Genomic DNA, 17,042 nt, shown 5'->3' with positions numbered 1-17,042 from the left:
TGCTACGAATGAGTTGGCAATTAACTCGCTTCTATCCGTTTCGTGCATCTTTTTCTGCCTCTCTCGTTGCTTGATCTCTGGAATTTTCTCGAACCACCAGTGTACCTTGAAATTTTATTCCTCGTTTGTTACTCCAATTGCAGGTATCTTTGGCTCTACGTTCGTATCAGAAGTCACACGATGTTTTCGGTCAAAAATGGCACGTTGTTTGAGTTGGTCTAGGTAAATATTTGGTCGGACTACTGGCTAGGTTGATAACGTAGAATTCGAAGCGAGAATTTGCCTTAGTTTCGGGCTTAGCTGGAACATGTGGATACAAGACTTGATAGAGAGTTTTTATTTTGAGTGGGAACACTTCGTTCAACGGATGGATGGATGGTGGGGATGTTCTTAAAAGTACATCGGTGCATGTCTGTTTCACTTGCAGTTTCATTGATGCCACGGAAGACAATCCTCATCTCTATTTTCCAGAAAGCTATTGTATAAAACACACCCGCGGTATTAATAAACGCAGATTCCGCGATGAAACAAAAGACAGTGTCCATTCATGTGTCTCCATTTGGACATCGCTACTTCTGCTGTTGGCAATCCTGACAACATTAAAATTGATATTAAACTATGTCCCGAATCGAAAACAACTTCGTCGAAACTACCTTGTCCTCCCTCCTCCTCATTATAGGAGTACTGGTTTCTCGCACGCCACGCAAACGCCACACGTACGTCGTTCTCGCAATGAAGTGTATACAGAACGGACGATATCCCTAGACCTAGGTATCTCGCGCATATCGGTCACGTACGTGTTGTATCTCAGGCAGGGTGCAAGGTCCCCATGCCGGCCATATATCAGTGACGAGCGGACAGGATACTGTACGCTCCCGGCGCGCTTCCTCTTTCCATCGGTCGTCTTCCTTTTACTCTCGAGGCGTCGGCCAGCCTGTCCGTACCATTGCTGCCTGTCCGTAGGTAGCGCCGCGGCCTGGACGAGGGGTAGAATCAGAGGGGGTAGCTGGAAGTGTCGCTAACTATTTTACGTAACTTCGCCGACAGTTTGGCCCGCGTTGACCACGTACGTCCGGCTCTACGATCCCACGGGAGTGACCACCAGAGGGGTGAAAGGAGGTAAACGAGGGTGTACGGAGACAAGAGAAAGAGAGAGAATGATAGGGGACAGGGGATGGAGGATACGCGGTCACCGATGGTCCACACAAGGGTAGTTTTAGAACGGTGTCTCAATATATGCATACGTGACGGACTTGCGGACTGGAAAAGTGACCGTAGCCGAAGCTCTAGAAAACCTTCTTCTCTTTACATCGAAGATATCCTGCTCGCAGCCAATTCCCTCGCGGCGTTGCTGTAGGGTAGGAGGTGCCTCGATTTAAATTGTAAAATTTATTGCCACGTGCTTTTAGGGATGCCTGCGCCTTGCCTCGTGGATTGATATTTGGTAGATGTAAATTGCGATGGATGGGAGAGGGTTGTGTATGTTTCCTACGTTGCGGAAAGCATATGTGGTTGTATCTTTATGTATAGGGAAAATAGATAAGAAAATACTATTTGTAAGGTAGTTGATATCATTTGTTTTAAAATAACTTTTATAGTTTTAATGAAGAATTAAATTGATCAAAATGTTGGGGTAAATGTTTGATTGCTTTATGTTTAAATTATGGCGAAAGAGTTTTTCCACGAGGGCCCACTGACAAGATCGAAGTGACACTCTTAGGTCGGAAGTGCGACGACCGTTTGATAACCCACAGGACTTCCGGTTCTTGAGGAGATACGAGGCTCGCCCTAATTACCGCTCGTCCTTCAGAGAAATCGTGAGGAAACTTTTGAAGTGCCGGCAGGCAAGAGACCGTTAAAAAGTGATACGAAGGAAACGAGAAATGATAGCGAATTCGCTGAATTTTTTGTTAATATAAATTAACGTAAAAGAATATGAGAGCATTAATGTAGAAATATTTTTTAACGTTGAACTCATTAAAGTGTAAGGAGAGTGGGAATGTTCATAGGTCAAACTGTATATTATTATAACTATTAAAGTTGAAAGAAATTTTATGCTTACAAATATTAGCAAGTTAAAGAATAATTTTGTAAATAATTTGTGTACATTCTTTATTAGGTTTCAACGATATCGACAGACGATATAGATATATGAATTACACATAATGTTTCCTGGAGAACAATCGAGTACTGTCGTGAGAAGCTACGATTCCGGGAAAAATGCCAAAGTAATCGGTACTATAAATAAAAATCTATCATAAATAAAAATAATAAAAATCGTTGTGCCGACATATGGTAGCCATAACGAAACGTTAATGATCACCGATAACATCTTTGTAATTACCGCGATAAATCGTGACTCCCATTGATACAATGCATCCCTCTATCATCCCTTCTTTCTCGGTAGAACAAGGGAGCCTCATCTTAGAAATAGAATGCTTCCCACTTCCGTTGATATTCAGCCTGATGATTAAGTCGGTAAAGAAATATTTTATAAATTTGTATTTTATGGATAGATTTTCTTTTATTTTCATAGCAGCCATTTGTAAAATACTTTTAAACTATATTAACAGATAGAGACATTACTGTGCTATTTCTGGTTAACAGGAGCTTCTCTCGCGCGTTCAATTCCAGATAGAACGAACGAGGTGATCGAGCGACGAGAGGAAAGAAGAACGTGGAAGCGTCTATTCCTGGTGAAGACAAAGGTGTCAGTTCTTTGGAGAATATCTCGGAAGTTGAAGCGTCAATCCTTTCGATCGGACAACCGAGAGTAGAGGGTGCCTTTGTTTTTGTCTCTGCTCCTCATTCTGTTCTCTTACATCCTCGTTTCCACCCCTCGACTCCGGTGCTTCGCACTCTCTGTCTTGCTTCGTCTCTTTCATCGTTGCCGATCCTTCCAAAGAGGGTGGCAAGGATCGACAGAGCCAGCGAGGAATCAATTATGAAACTTTTCAAATTTGTCAGTAATATTGAGATTTCTTTTATGCCCGGGGAAGCTCATAATTGAAATCTATCGGAAAACGAGGAGCTGGCCCGGTTGAAGAGATCTTTTTGTTTTTCGTACGACCATTGTTTCCTATTGCTCGGGCCATCAGGATTTCACGTTCTTTCCACCAGTTTGTGTCCGTCTCTCTTCTTTATTCTGTTGAATATGCTTGCACTCTCGTTCTGTAACGTACCTCGTAAACAGCTTTCCTTCAATTTTGTCCATTTACACCTCTATGGATATATTTAACCCACGAATTGGTAGAGCATCGTCAGCATTAAGCCAGCCATTTCGTAGAATCGTATCGTTTGATTGACGTGATCGTCGTGTGTCGAACGCATATGAGTCCATCGAAGGATTATTTCACGGATTTCGACTGGTAAATTTATGGTATATGTAATGATTTGTATGCAGTTTTATTTTCCACGTTAACTATCCTTACGAAATTATAGAGTTACATTCTCTCAATAGGTAACTTAAAATTTTGATTGGTTTGTTTAATTAAAACTTGGAACTTTCTACTATTAGACCAAGAGGAAATTTAAACTATTATTTCTTGTATTTTTAAAAGATAAGAAAGTCGAAATGAATTGTTTTTACTAATATGTAATTGATACATCCGAGAAAATAATTTAGTCGATCGCAATTCAGGCTGCAGTACCTTGTATGAGTGGATCTTCACTTTGTCAAGTAGCTCTGGCTGGAAAGTTTGTTACACTTATAATTCCTGACATAACGAAATGTACAAATGATTGTCGTCGAATACGAAATTAGTTAGTTCAAACATTTGAATTTCAATCAACTTATATATTTCCCTCTTGGCGTTTTACAGCGGATATCACGTTTCGAGAAATCGTTTGCGCTTCAACAAGTTCGAGACATTCGCGACGATTAATTAAGCGATAATGATCGATTATTCATTTACAGACTGTAACATAGGAACTTTGCTCGATGTCCCCGTTATAAAATTATGAAGCATGATTTGTCGAAATCTCGTCGAATATATAATGGTTGGTTACGCATATCTTCGAGGACCTCTTCAGGATCGACTGGTTTAACGTACGCAAGTTTTAATTAATTAAAATTATGATACTCTTGCAGCAGTCCCGTGATATATTGTATTTGATTATTTATTTTTTCTAGATATACGCGAGTTTTTAATTTAAATAAATAAACATATATATTATATACAAAGGATACGCTGTTAGGTACAGACAGAATTAATTAGAAGGAAAGTGATAGAAAATGGTAGAGGATTAATTTTACTTTCAGTGTTTTGTCACATTGAAAATTAGGCCTGGTATATTATTCCTAAAATAGTAGAAAATCTAATTTTCATCAAATAGATGCGGTAAGAAAGAATCTCACAATGAAAATTTCTCCTTCTACCTAAAAATGCAGGCAGTTTTGACAATGAAATTACAGTCAATTATCGATTATCCAGTTATACGTTGGGGTACGATACACTTGGAACTTCCATAAACGTTTCTCTGGCGAAGTTTCGAGATACGTGACGAAGTCGTGGAACTTAATTTGTGAAAGTCTTGAAAACGCCTAAGCGATTAGATGTGTAACCATCATTGGAGAGACCACTTGACAGTCAAGTCATTGAACAGACTGTGACACCGTTCAATTAAGATAATGCCCCCTTTTAACTAATCACGTAATATCTCCCATTACTTATTTTTCGGGCGTTCAAGTGAATTTTTTTAATGAGCTAAACAAACTGTGGATGAGACCGACAAAACATTCGAGTAGAATTAATTGGCGGTAAAAACGCGCGATGAAATATTCGGGAAATTTCGGGTGGCTATAAATCAAACTCTCTGCTTCGTTTTAGGTTTCTCCCCTTTCTTTCCTGAATGCATTTAATTTCCTCTTTCTGACAATGAACCAATACAAGTAACGGGATCGTTCTTGTGCTACGTATCCGCGATTCCACTCGTGGTCGAATATTTAAGTTACAATATTTACAGTCGAAGGGACGAAAGTTCGGTTTCTTCCTTTGCGAGGAGGCACCGCTTAATTGCCCGGTTGTTCGCGTCACTGGCTTGCGCGGTTATATTACCGCTGAAATTGATAGCCCGTCTACGTGGCGCGATAATTTTCATTAAAATAAAATTAAAATAAAATTTCAATTGGCCGGCGTTGGCAGACAATTTCGTCAGGTCGCACGGAGAGAACTTCAGTGGCGTACAATCGGGGGAAATTAATGTCTCGGGGAGAGATGAATATCTATCGCGGTGAACGTGTTGCTTTCGAGATTTTTTTTCTCTCTTTCGTTTCGTCGCGGCGAACGCAATAAATCTTCCTCCATCTAAAACTATTACCACGTAACAATTTGTTATACTTGTTCGCTCTTTAAGCCCTCGAGGATTACCTCGCGACGAAACGGATATCTTTCTTACTTATTCTTAACGAATGTTATTAGCGAGAATAAAGATGACGAGTCTTACTTATTTTATAACGTTTGTCTTTGATAATTCGGAGAATTTTTGTAAACGCTTTTCGACTGATATATCGCAGAGATTGTCGGCAAAAAGTAGCCGATATAATACATTAAATTTCTACATTTTTATATCGTTTTCAAGTATCTTTTTCATGTTAGACAATAAGAATATTCAGAAAATCAATACAAGATATACGAAACTTTTCAATCAGCTACATTTCCGTGAACATCAAACTCGTGAATTCTCTCTCTAACTACTCTTCGTCTGCAACACTGTCATAATCCACGTTTCCTCCTTGTCATCATGCAACGAATGTTTTATTACATTCATTATATCGCGCGTAATCTTTCGTCTGGACGGTTCAATCATTACTCAGACCAGGTAGGACAATGGTGTGGCCGGCTGAAAAATATCATTAACGCAGCTCGCGGGAGAACGACGAAAAAGAAAGCGTTTTTCGAGCATGTGCGTCTGCACGTGCTCGTCAGATCGCTTTTATGTTCTCGAAACTTTTGTTTGCAGCGCGCACGCTTCACGCTCCGATAGACATGTCCTCTGCCGTTTTCTACCTGTTCGTTTCGAAAGTTGTTTGAATGATACTCCGTGCTTTCCAAGCATTCAGCGTGTCGAGGCGATGGAATATTTCAAGGGAATGAGCGTCGGGGTAAAAAAGACCAGGTCGCGAAAGGTAATGAGCGGCTGCGCGCGCGCTCGCCAGCGACCGCTCCGGTTGGATTATTCAAGGAAACAATAATAAAAGTTGCATTAATTAAGAGGGTAGTCACGTAACGGGGATTGCTCGTTAGACAGGAACTTGCCGCTTCACTGTATCGTTGCCACGCGTCGATCTGGTATTTTTCTATCGGCAGTTACGAAGTCGGCGGGCTCAGTGAACCAGCTTAAATGAACAACCAAAGTTTCCGCGCGCCACGGAAACGGAGTTCCGGAGAGCCAATGATCGCGCTACGTCGGCTTTCCATCCCTTGCTATTTTTTTCCCCTTTTCTCTGCGTTTACAATGCCATTGCGTCGTGGGCGTGCACACGTCTGATGTTTTACGTAAAATCAGACATTTAATATACATTTAATGTACAGAAAATACATTTCGGTCAGACATTTGACGATCGAGCGAATAACCTACAGGATGTTTTAAAAAGGCTTGGTAATAATTTCGCTATAAATTTTATCCGTAGAAATAAGAATATATTAAAATAAAAACTAGAATTACATGAATTGTTTCATATCGACGGTAAGAATAAAATGAATGAACGAACGGGTGAATGAATCTTTCCTCTCAGCATGGAGTATGAGAGTTCCACCGCCCGAAGAACATTTTCCCCCTCGTTGAAAGTTTCATTCGCATTAAATATGCATTCAGAATCAACAGTAACTCACGTATCGCATAACCTGTTACCAAAATGTCTCTGAAGAAACTGGCTTCGAGGATTAAATTTTCTTACGATCTGCCATTAAATGATTAAATTTTCTGTCATCGCCCGTCGCTGCGCTTTTTGGTCGACAATTTGTTACCGGAGGAACATCTTTGGGAAGCATTAGAACGTGTTTTGGTATTATTGCATCAGATCTGGAGGAAAATTCGATAGAAACGCATTACTCAAAGCGGAGGCAGCCCCAGCGTAACGATCCCTTACCCTAACCGAAGTCACTTTGGAGAATCGGAGGCCGCCTTTATATTTCGGGCCCTCGTAGGTAGCTCGTTGTCATTATACCTTCGAAATAATATTATCCTATTGCTGAGCCCTCCTCGTGTGCCCGTCACGGACCGGCTCGATTATCTCATCAATTTTCATTATGCATCGTGCGTATCCTGGCGCATCGACGCTGATTAAAGCCCGTGCTGCGTTTACATGTTTTCTTCCCGGTGCCCGCTCAGCCGTGATTACGTCTGGTAATTAAGAACTATCGCCGGGAAAAGCCTCCGGTATTATTCGTATTCGTTCGAGTAATTGATTGATAGGTTCTCGAAGTTGCGATGGATTCGTAGTCCAACGATGACTGAACGACCATGCTTGCGACGAAATGCCATACCGTATAGACAGTGTTTGAGTATGATGTGAAAATGTGGTGCATTTTTGCTTGAAAACCGAAAACAGAAAAAAAAGTGGAGATATATGAACGTGAATTGCGGTGCTCGGTTTTTAGGAGACATTTTTCGTGATTTTTGTTTCAGGAAAATAATGTGTGGAGGGGATTTGAAATATGTGAAAAATAAAGGATGTTATTAATTTTGAATCAAATATCAGATTAAACTATATTTTGGTTTCTCAAGTTTTAGATATAAAAATTAATGAAAATGAAAGACGAGAATTCTGATTAGTGATGAAAATAATCAACAGAGTAACGAAAAGGGGAAAGTAAAAAAAGGATAACGAATGATCAGATACCTTTAATTGCTAGAGCTAAATAATTCACTGTCAATCGTTTCACCCTTTTCACTGCAGATTGCAAAGCAGCGGAAACAATTGCACGGGGCGTTATGGCGTCTTTTAATTACTCTACCCCGAATGGCAAATAACCTAATTCATCACAGTGTTTCTGCTGTTATCGAAGAACTTCAGATATCACTTTTTAAAAATGTCTCTTATCAATTCTTCGTTATTATTTATTAAAAAGCATAGATTATAGTAATTTTCACTGTCTTCTTTCAAACCGACTTCGAAACCGTGGATTCTACCTGATGACAGAATCACTTTATTGCTTTGCACAAGTGACACTGCCATTTTATTGTAATTTGTTCTCAAGGCATATAAGAACAGTATTAATGGTGCCTAGGGCAAGATAGTCGAAAGTATCCGTGGAAAACGTGGAAACTCGCGGCCTGACGCAGCATTAACATTTGGAAAGTTGGTAACAAAAGCATGATCGACAGTAGTAACCGCAACCGCGGCACCTATAGCGAAGGACTTAGCCAGAAGACCATCGCTAGTTCATTCTGTGGGATAGCGCGGAGAAATCGGGAAGCGAGGCTATCGGGGACGGTCGGATCAGAAAGGAAAGAGAGAGGATACCTTGGATCCCGTACCTTCCGCGGGGCTAACCCATAGAAATTCGTACCGCAATTACGTGCTGTGGCCGCGTTCACGCGGATCCTGGCTAATCCTGTGAATGCGACAACCGAACCGTGACAGGACGACTCCGGCTGTTCAACCAGTACGGCACAATGGAATCGCGTACCCGGGACAAAGATCTCGGGCGCCAATTAATGTCCAACGACGATTGTGTCCTTTCGCCTGGTAACAGCGTCTCTGATCTCTCGGCTCGTCGTTAAGTGCCGACGTAACACGCTAGGAAAATGCGCGCTGTTAATTAAAAACCAGGATAATGATTGTTACTAATAGGGTAGTATTGTACTTTGTTGGTTATACCGTGTAACTACCGTGTTTCTTATTATATAGGATTGTCATTTTTTTCACTTAACGAAACATTATTTCGGTAAGATTATCGAGCATTAGAGTCTCTCCAAATATAGGAATTTATAAAAAGAGAAATCAATGGTTAAAGTAAGCAAAATAGAACTACGTAGTACGCATTAAGTAATTGAAATAGGAACAAAGCGAACGTAATGTTATCAAGAAATTGATAAAAATTAGTTGGACGAAATATCGTTATTCTCAGTGAGACGATTTGCCACAGACGCCGAAAGCCGCCTTTCTCGGCGACGAAGGAGCAAGGTGATAACGTGGCCCCTCGTAAGGCTTTCTCACGGATTTACATCACGTTCTGCTGTTGTAATATTACGGCCATTCATAGCAGTCGGTCGCGGCACAGTGGTTGTCGACTGGCGTAGGAGCAGCGTGAGTGGCTGCGACAATGGGCTGGCTGGTTCAGCGCGTAAGGTGAATTTGAACGGTAGGACTAGACATCTAATTAACAGCCGACCGACAATGGAAGAACCATTCGTCGTGTCGCGTGAATCATATCTGCTGCTTGGTTTTGTGTACGTCTAACTTCCGTATATATACAGGCACAAGCAGATTGTGCTTGTACAATATAAGAACACAAAGAATACAAAGAAGAATACCGGAAGAATTTTCAATAAGATGCTACTATATTATTCTTTCACTTTAGTACCTACTACCTTTTGAACTTCTGTTTCTGCTCTTCTAGAAATATTGCAGAAGATGAGAATTAAAGGATGAATTCTTTCAATGTTAGTTCTATTATTAATATATTAATCAAGTTATGTGACTCAGAATTTAAGTGTAAGTACAGGTGAAAATATGTTTCATCATCTATAATGTTAAGAAGAGTGTTTCATGTAGCTCCAATATATTTTGAATAGCTATATTTCTCCTGTCAACTGCACGCTATTGTCCCTAGTTTTGAGTTATTTATCATTTTGTAGAATGTTCTGCTATTAGACATGGAAAATAATTTATTCTTCAATGAAATTTAAAATTCTCTTAGCAACTGGTTCACTTTCTTAAATATTTTTATTTAATTGAGAGTTCATAATTTCACGGAAGTTACCAACAACAACTTCGAGACATCACACGGACAGACACCAAAAGGCCGTCTACCGACGGACTCAATTTGTCCACGTTTACATTCAGTCAAACGTTAACGCGGGCATTTCAATATAATTTTGGAACTTTAATGGATTTTCACACGGTGTGCCCGTGACACTTGACCGAAACAAATTCCCTAATTTACCATTACGTCGTGCGACAACTAATTTCCAACCAATTCAACTAGTCTAAATATTTCTCTCCGATATTGTCCATTGTACTTACCCGTTATAAAAACCTTCGCGACAAATTGAGAGCTATAACCACAACTACATTTATACCAAATTCGTGTATGCATCGTTTAAAAAAACTCTCCGAACATTTTTATTCGTTATTAAGTGAATATATAATTATGAACAGATTTTTATAGAAAATTCAGTTAAGGAAACTAATTTTTCATTTGATGGAGGCGGTTTTGATGAGACACGACCAATCTTGTGACCCGACATTTCGATGGTTCTGGTACTGCCAGTTCATAATCCGATTGTCTACATCTGTTGTTACATATTCAAAGTTGTAACTAGTTTATCGTTTGTATGTAAGTATGTAAGTATATAAATATTATACACAGGTGTGCGCAGTTGCGTACGTATTTACATGTATATGGGCGTGTTCACGGGGTCCACTAACAATTCCTGTCGACAACGTGCCAGACGGTAAACAGCTAAGAAGCTACAACCAGCTTTTGGTTGAAGGGTATTAAAAGTTCTTCTCGAGAATATCGATGTTGAGTGAAAAGAAAGAGTTTGCAATTTTCTGATGTTGCGCCAGTTATCGGGTACGATCCTTAAAAATCAGTGAAATACAGAAATAAAAGCTTGAAACATTTTGAAATACATTTTAATGTTTGTATTCCTTTATTGAGTTTTAAAATTCGTAACAGAAAATAATCAAAATTCCAATAAAATTATATCAATGAATTTTACTTCGTAAAAATTTCTTACTCAATTCATCTGATTATTTATTCATAGCTACATTGCATTTCATTTATAGTCTTTGTTAGTTGCAAACTTTTCATCGCAATTCTTCTTTCATTCTCCGTGAATTTATTGTGTAAAAACTATAAATGTTCCGGAAAAATTCCAGGAGCACGCAAGTACAGGATGCCGATCTCCGTAAAAAGGATAATCAAAGCTTGACAGCCTTACACGTTGTAAAATATCAGCCGAATCTCGGTCATATCTCGTGAACGTTACTGAAACTTCGCATTCAACGCAGCGTGTTCAGACAAAACGAATTCTAATTTACGCTCGGATTGTTGCTGAATGTCGATTTCGTACCTTAAATTTGCGAAAATTTCAGTGCTTTCAACACTACCGACAACGAAATTCCCATCTGAAAATCGTCTGAACTCTCAGCGTGCAAATGTCTAAATTCTCACAGTTTTTACGATTATTTGTGAGTAGTCGTTGAAAATTTTTCTGCTTCAATCGTAATCGAAACGTATCGATTTTTGGAGTTTGTTAGGTCATCAAAGGTAAGTTGTCTTCGTTTTAAGCAGTTTTTAACCTATTTAGGTTATTTTATTTTAAGCCTATTTAGTTTAAGAAGAGAAAACCTCTTTATACCATCGTTATAAGTCCCAAAATTTCAACTGCTAACGAAACTACATATTACATACATACTAAATACAGCGTTCTGTCAGGTTTCTTTATAACTTTTTTTTCAATTATCACATAATGTTAATGTTACGTGTGATATATATATAAAAAACATTTGATTAAACCTCGATTATACGTGTGCGCAGTATCGATATTCTAATCCAAACTTCTGCTAAAGTAAGGATTGCCAGGAAATAAATTCGGCGACAATTAGAATCACTAAGCAGAGTCGTGACGAGAACAGACATGGCAAAAGCTGGAGTAACGAGTGGGCAGAGGATGAAAAAAAAGTTTAATTGTAAACAGTGAGGCAGAATGAGGCAGGGCCGGTACTCTGGAAAAAGATGAGAACGATGACGACGCTCTGGTTACGACGACGACGACGACGACGTCGGCCAAATGGTCACGGCTTAACGCCGGGAAAACTCTTTCAGCCAAACGAAGGGAATCCGTCGAGAGATTATCCCTTGGCTTCAAAAAGTTGTTAATTACTTGGATTTCCTCGTCCGTTCTCCCGCGTTAACTCCCTTCCCGCGTTGTGCGTTCTTGTAGGCAGAAAGAGCTACTATTGCGCTGCTTTTATATCGGGACATTTTTTAATCCCTTCGTCTTCGGTGTGCTTCGCCGGCTCGGCACAATTGCAATTAGCCGTGGATCGTTAATCGGTTGTTAGGCCAGAGATTTTCCTCGTAATTCAACGATCGGCCATCTCCTGGTTTTTTATTCTCGGTATAACGGATTAAATCAAGGATTCTTATTTTCACTTCTTCTCTTGTAATCGTTATTTTATTTGCGATTGATTTACACGTTAATTTTCATGTATTAGACTGTTGAATAATTTCGGTTGAACGATATGAGGTGCAATGGTTCTTGTAAGAGGCTTTTGCTTTTTTTTTCATAATGTAATCGTGTGATCTAATTATACAACATTATCTACCTTACTAAATTACAAATTAGGACTGTTCCTCTAGACAGAATTGTTTCATCGAATATTTCATAAAGAGATTGAAAAATCCTTCAATTCATTTTACGTAGCTACATGAAGAACAAAAATTAAATTCTCAGAATATGTCTAGTCATTTAACAAGCTTGGGACACGACAATTCTTTTACTTTTAAAACATTTTCTAAGCATTCTTCATTCACAAAAAGCTTTTATTTAAGTGAATCTATCTGTAGAGTCAACACTTGCGTTGAATCAGGGTTCCGTCCATTTTGCGCACCACCAATAAGGTAGGAACACTTTAGACAAAGTCAGGAAGCGGAGAAGGCGATCACTTTGTGGTCATTTGGGTCGCAGAGACTTGACCATTAGCTGTCGTGAGTCCTTTGCCATCGTAGATGGTGGTAAGGGAGAAGCCCCTGAGAAGTTCAAGTCTGGTCCGGCTACAAATATCGTTAACGGCAACCACGCTAGCTAGTAATTTTCCAGCAGTTTGTCGAACAACAACAACAAGAACAAACCGCGCGAAGGTGGCCTTGGCGTTCGCTCGAGTGCGGGTAATATTGCACTCGACATACGTCATTTCCTTCGTATACAGAGGCATAAAAGCATATTGTCCTTTCTTTGACGTTTCAGTTATTTTAACATGTTTGGGGAACGATATTTATTGTTTCTGTTTTATTGAAAGTACGAATAAATGTCTTAGTAAAAAAGTTCTGGCTTAAGTCAAAGGATTAAGAAAGATACAGCATCGTCAAAGGTAAGATTAAAAAATTTCAAGGATAAAAGAAAGGGTTTGGAATAATTAACATCAAAATACTACCAGTGGAATTTTCTAATATTATTTATTTTACAATATAATAATAATAGAATTTTTCTAGTACAAAATTGCATATAATATTTTTGTAAAAATTGTTGTAATCGTTGGAGAAAAAGAAGAGAAAGGTTTCTTTTTAGAAACACAAAGTTCTCAGAAAGTAGATTATTTTCAAGAGAGAAGTCATAAATACCGCGCAAATATTATCCTACTGTGGCAAGGCAAAGAAAATATTTTTTTGTCTGTCAAACATTAATACAGATAAATGCGCGGATTATGTGTGTAAATACGCGGATGAGTTGGAAGAAAAAAATAATGTACGAGAATCTTATGGTGATTCCGACACTCGGGATTGTAACATGGACGAAGACACCCCCGGTGAGGAAATATGAAATTCGTTAGGGGGCGAGGGTCTGACAGCTCTGGTCAATATTATCCGCAAATATGACTACGAGCCGTTCCTTTGTGGTCGTCGCTTGACGCGTCACACGACACTTTTACCCTCCGTCAGGTTGTCAGGCCACGAAGATGGTAGGAATGCGAAATAGTAAAATTAACGGAGACACTTCTGAAATATTAATCTGTAGTAATATAGAAACACATTAATGTTAGAAATAATGTCTCAACTTTTAATAATATCGTCTTCTTTTTTATTTTTTGTTAAGTATTTGTTATTTGAGAGTAGGATTTATCTCTGTAGATGCTCAATTGACGAGCTTTTGTAATTCCACGTATATTTTTAGATGCATAGGTTAGAGTATGGCATTTCTCAGTTCTAAATATTATTTATAATAATCATAAACGAAGCTTTGATTATTTACAGAACCATAGAATTTTGTAAAATATTGAAATACGTTCTATGACGTATATTGTCGTGGCTCTTGGGAATGTTTTTCGTAACTGATTATGTAAAAACATTTATATTCTTGATGGCTTAAAATTCTATCATGTATGTACAATCGAATTCAATATACAGTTGCAATGTTTGTAAATTTCTCAAGAGACGAAAGCCGCAGTGTTATGGTCTTTGGATATGCATCTGGTGCGTCGTACTAGTTAGGGAAATCTGAAGTTCCTAATTCCATTATAATTTCTTCTTCTTACTTTTTTTCTGTCGTTACATTCGCGTGGTGTACTGTAATTTGTAACATTCAGATTTTATTCGACATCTATCTATTAACGTTCGATAGTCCAAATCCTTACCACACTGTTTTGGAATTCCACGTAATTACGATTTCAAAGATGTCAAAGTGCAAAAATACGTCGATGTAATTATTTAGTTTTACGTTTTATGAACCGAATAATGCTATGAAATATCAGAGACGTTAAAATTACGGTCAATTCCTAAATATTCTTCCATGCAGTTCGCGTTTCCAATGGAATCGCACATCAAACCGATACGAATCTCACCTCATGCGATCTGAAACGCGTGTCATAGGAGGGCAAATGTATTTACTGTAGACTTGTCTCGCGAGCACCTCGGGTCGTAAAATCACATATAAAATCGGTACCGCGATATTTTCTTGCGCGAAATTCCACGAACGCGGTCATTCGAGACCACTCATAAATTTTCCAGCAGACGCCAGTATATGCGCACTTACGAAAATGAAATGCACTCTACGGAGAAGCATGATCGGTGAACAATAGATTTTGGAAGAAGCGACGAATGTCGAGCTGGTCGATTTTCCGCACGATGTAAGTTTAAAAATGACGAACCATTCCTTACAGAACTACTACAGAATCCTTGATAATTAAGCTTGTTTATAGGTTGCATGAAAATGACAGTAAAACTATAAAATTCTAAAGGGCATGAAGAAATATATTTAGATCCAAAATAATATACAGACAACGATTTAATATGAAGTTGAGTGACAATGACGCGTATTTTAAAACTGCTTGCCAGTAAGCGATAAAAAATATGACTTATAGCGTTGTTCTTCTGAATCCCGTAATTGTAATAGTTACTGGACAAGCCAAAAACGTTATTCAATATAAGGAATTGAATATAATATTCTGTATTGAGTAATCACAAAATTTCTTGAAATTCATTCTGTCTAAGCTAATTAGCTATCAAATAAGTAAAAAAGTAATACACTTAGAGACAAAAAAATCGCACAAGTAATTCTAATCGATGGATTATCTGAATGCACGAGCAACGAGGCGAGTACTCGCTAGTGCCAATATGGCCAGCAGCCACTTATCGAAATTTCTCTTCGACGCAAAGTCCGTCGTTTCACCTGCAAGGTGCGGTGAGCGAAGCGAGAGCGAGGCAAACTTTTGCGTCCGATCCGCGGTCAGGCTCAGGGGTGGCTGGGTTGCGGGTGGCAGATCTGCAAGCCGGAATGGGATCTGTCCGCTCCAGACGTTACTACCCCGCCTATTCCATCCGAAAGCAGTACAAGTCGCTCCTACGTACCACCCACGATGAGGAAATAGAACGTCGGTGACGGCTACGTCGAGAAACCTCATCGTGGCCAGTTGAACCAGTGCCTACTTACACACTATGTATAACTGCACCACGTACAATCTTACATTTATGTTAAAGTTCTCATATTCTTTTATGGAATTTAAGTCAGTGATTTTATCGTCGTTGAGATAGTCTGTCGATTTTATTGCAAGGGGAACAGGCAAGCTTGGTGAGTATGAAATTTAGCAGAATATTTACCGTTTCTACATCTAATATATTTGAGAATAAAAAGTTTCAAAATAGAGAAGGTAAGAAATAGATATAGGATGTATAATAAATAACGAAATGCATAGTATTTTAGCTGATAGTAGTTTTACATTTACCATATCAAACATATATATTATATATATTATATTATATATAGATATATATTATATATATACATATATCTTGCTAAATCTTAAATGTACGAATTAGATAGCCTGCACATAGGTAAGTTTGTTTTGAATTTCGTACAGCACATTACATTTGATCTCCGTTAAAATATTTATGCACGGTAGGGCTTCATTCTCGTTTCTCCTTTCATTATTAAACATTCACTCAGGCTGAAGTACGTACCTGTAGCCAGAATTGTAGTTGATAAGAAGGAGCACGCGCTCGCGGCTGTAGCACTGTTTAAAATTTTAAATAATTATTCCAAGAAAAATCCTCCTTTTTCCTTGTAAACTAAAGTTCGAAAACTTCCGCGGTTCCCGCTACGCAACTTCTTCTATTAACTTACTCGAACTTGCACGACCAAAATGAATGGATCTCCGTCGAAAAAGAAAGAGAATATAGGAAATAACCGTGTACGAATTAAAGATCGCGATGACACGCAACGTGAACGATTTTCAGTGTGTAGAAAATCGTCTCGACACGTTCAATGTGGAGGCTCGTAAAAATTTCTCGCATAAATTCGGGAGCAAACCGCCATGACGTTTATTATCCGTGGTTGTGCCGTGTCGCTGGCAACATGCTTCGCTCGTCTAACGTGGAGGGAAGTCGTTTCAATGCAGTCGTCCTCCTATGATCCGTAAAGCAATGGTTTTATAGTCCGAATTTTCTCCCCCTTTTTTTCCAAGTCTTTCCCCGCACCGAATTTCTCGCGCTGTCTTTCGTATGCTTTTGCATCGACGCGTTGCGTACGCCGAACACGTAGCGGCACGATATTAGCCTTTCATACGAAGGAGACCCCCACGCCCGATCTACATATCGGTTCTTTGTGTAAAAAGGACTGGCAAACAGAATTTAAGGTTATTTCGCAAGAAT

General features: G+C 39.0%; 1 protein-coding gene across 7 annotated transcripts in view; it reads left to right on the top strand.

Moving 5' to 3' along the window:
* Window positions 1-17,042, top strand: part of LOC138181119 (box A-binding factor) — a 310,196-nt gene that overhangs the window by 58,606 nt on the left and 234,548 nt on the right. The window lies entirely within an intron of this gene.

Source organism: Bombus flavifrons, chromosome 6, assembly GCF_040668555.2.
Source record: "Bombus flavifrons isolate JBK064 chromosome 6, iyBomFlav1_principal, whole genome shotgun sequence".
Lineage (NCBI taxonomy): Eukaryota > Metazoa > Arthropoda > Insecta > Hymenoptera > Apidae > Bombus > Bombus flavifrons.
The sequence above is the reverse complement of the archived record's forward strand: the minus strand, read 5'-3'. Positions and strand labels throughout refer to the sequence as shown.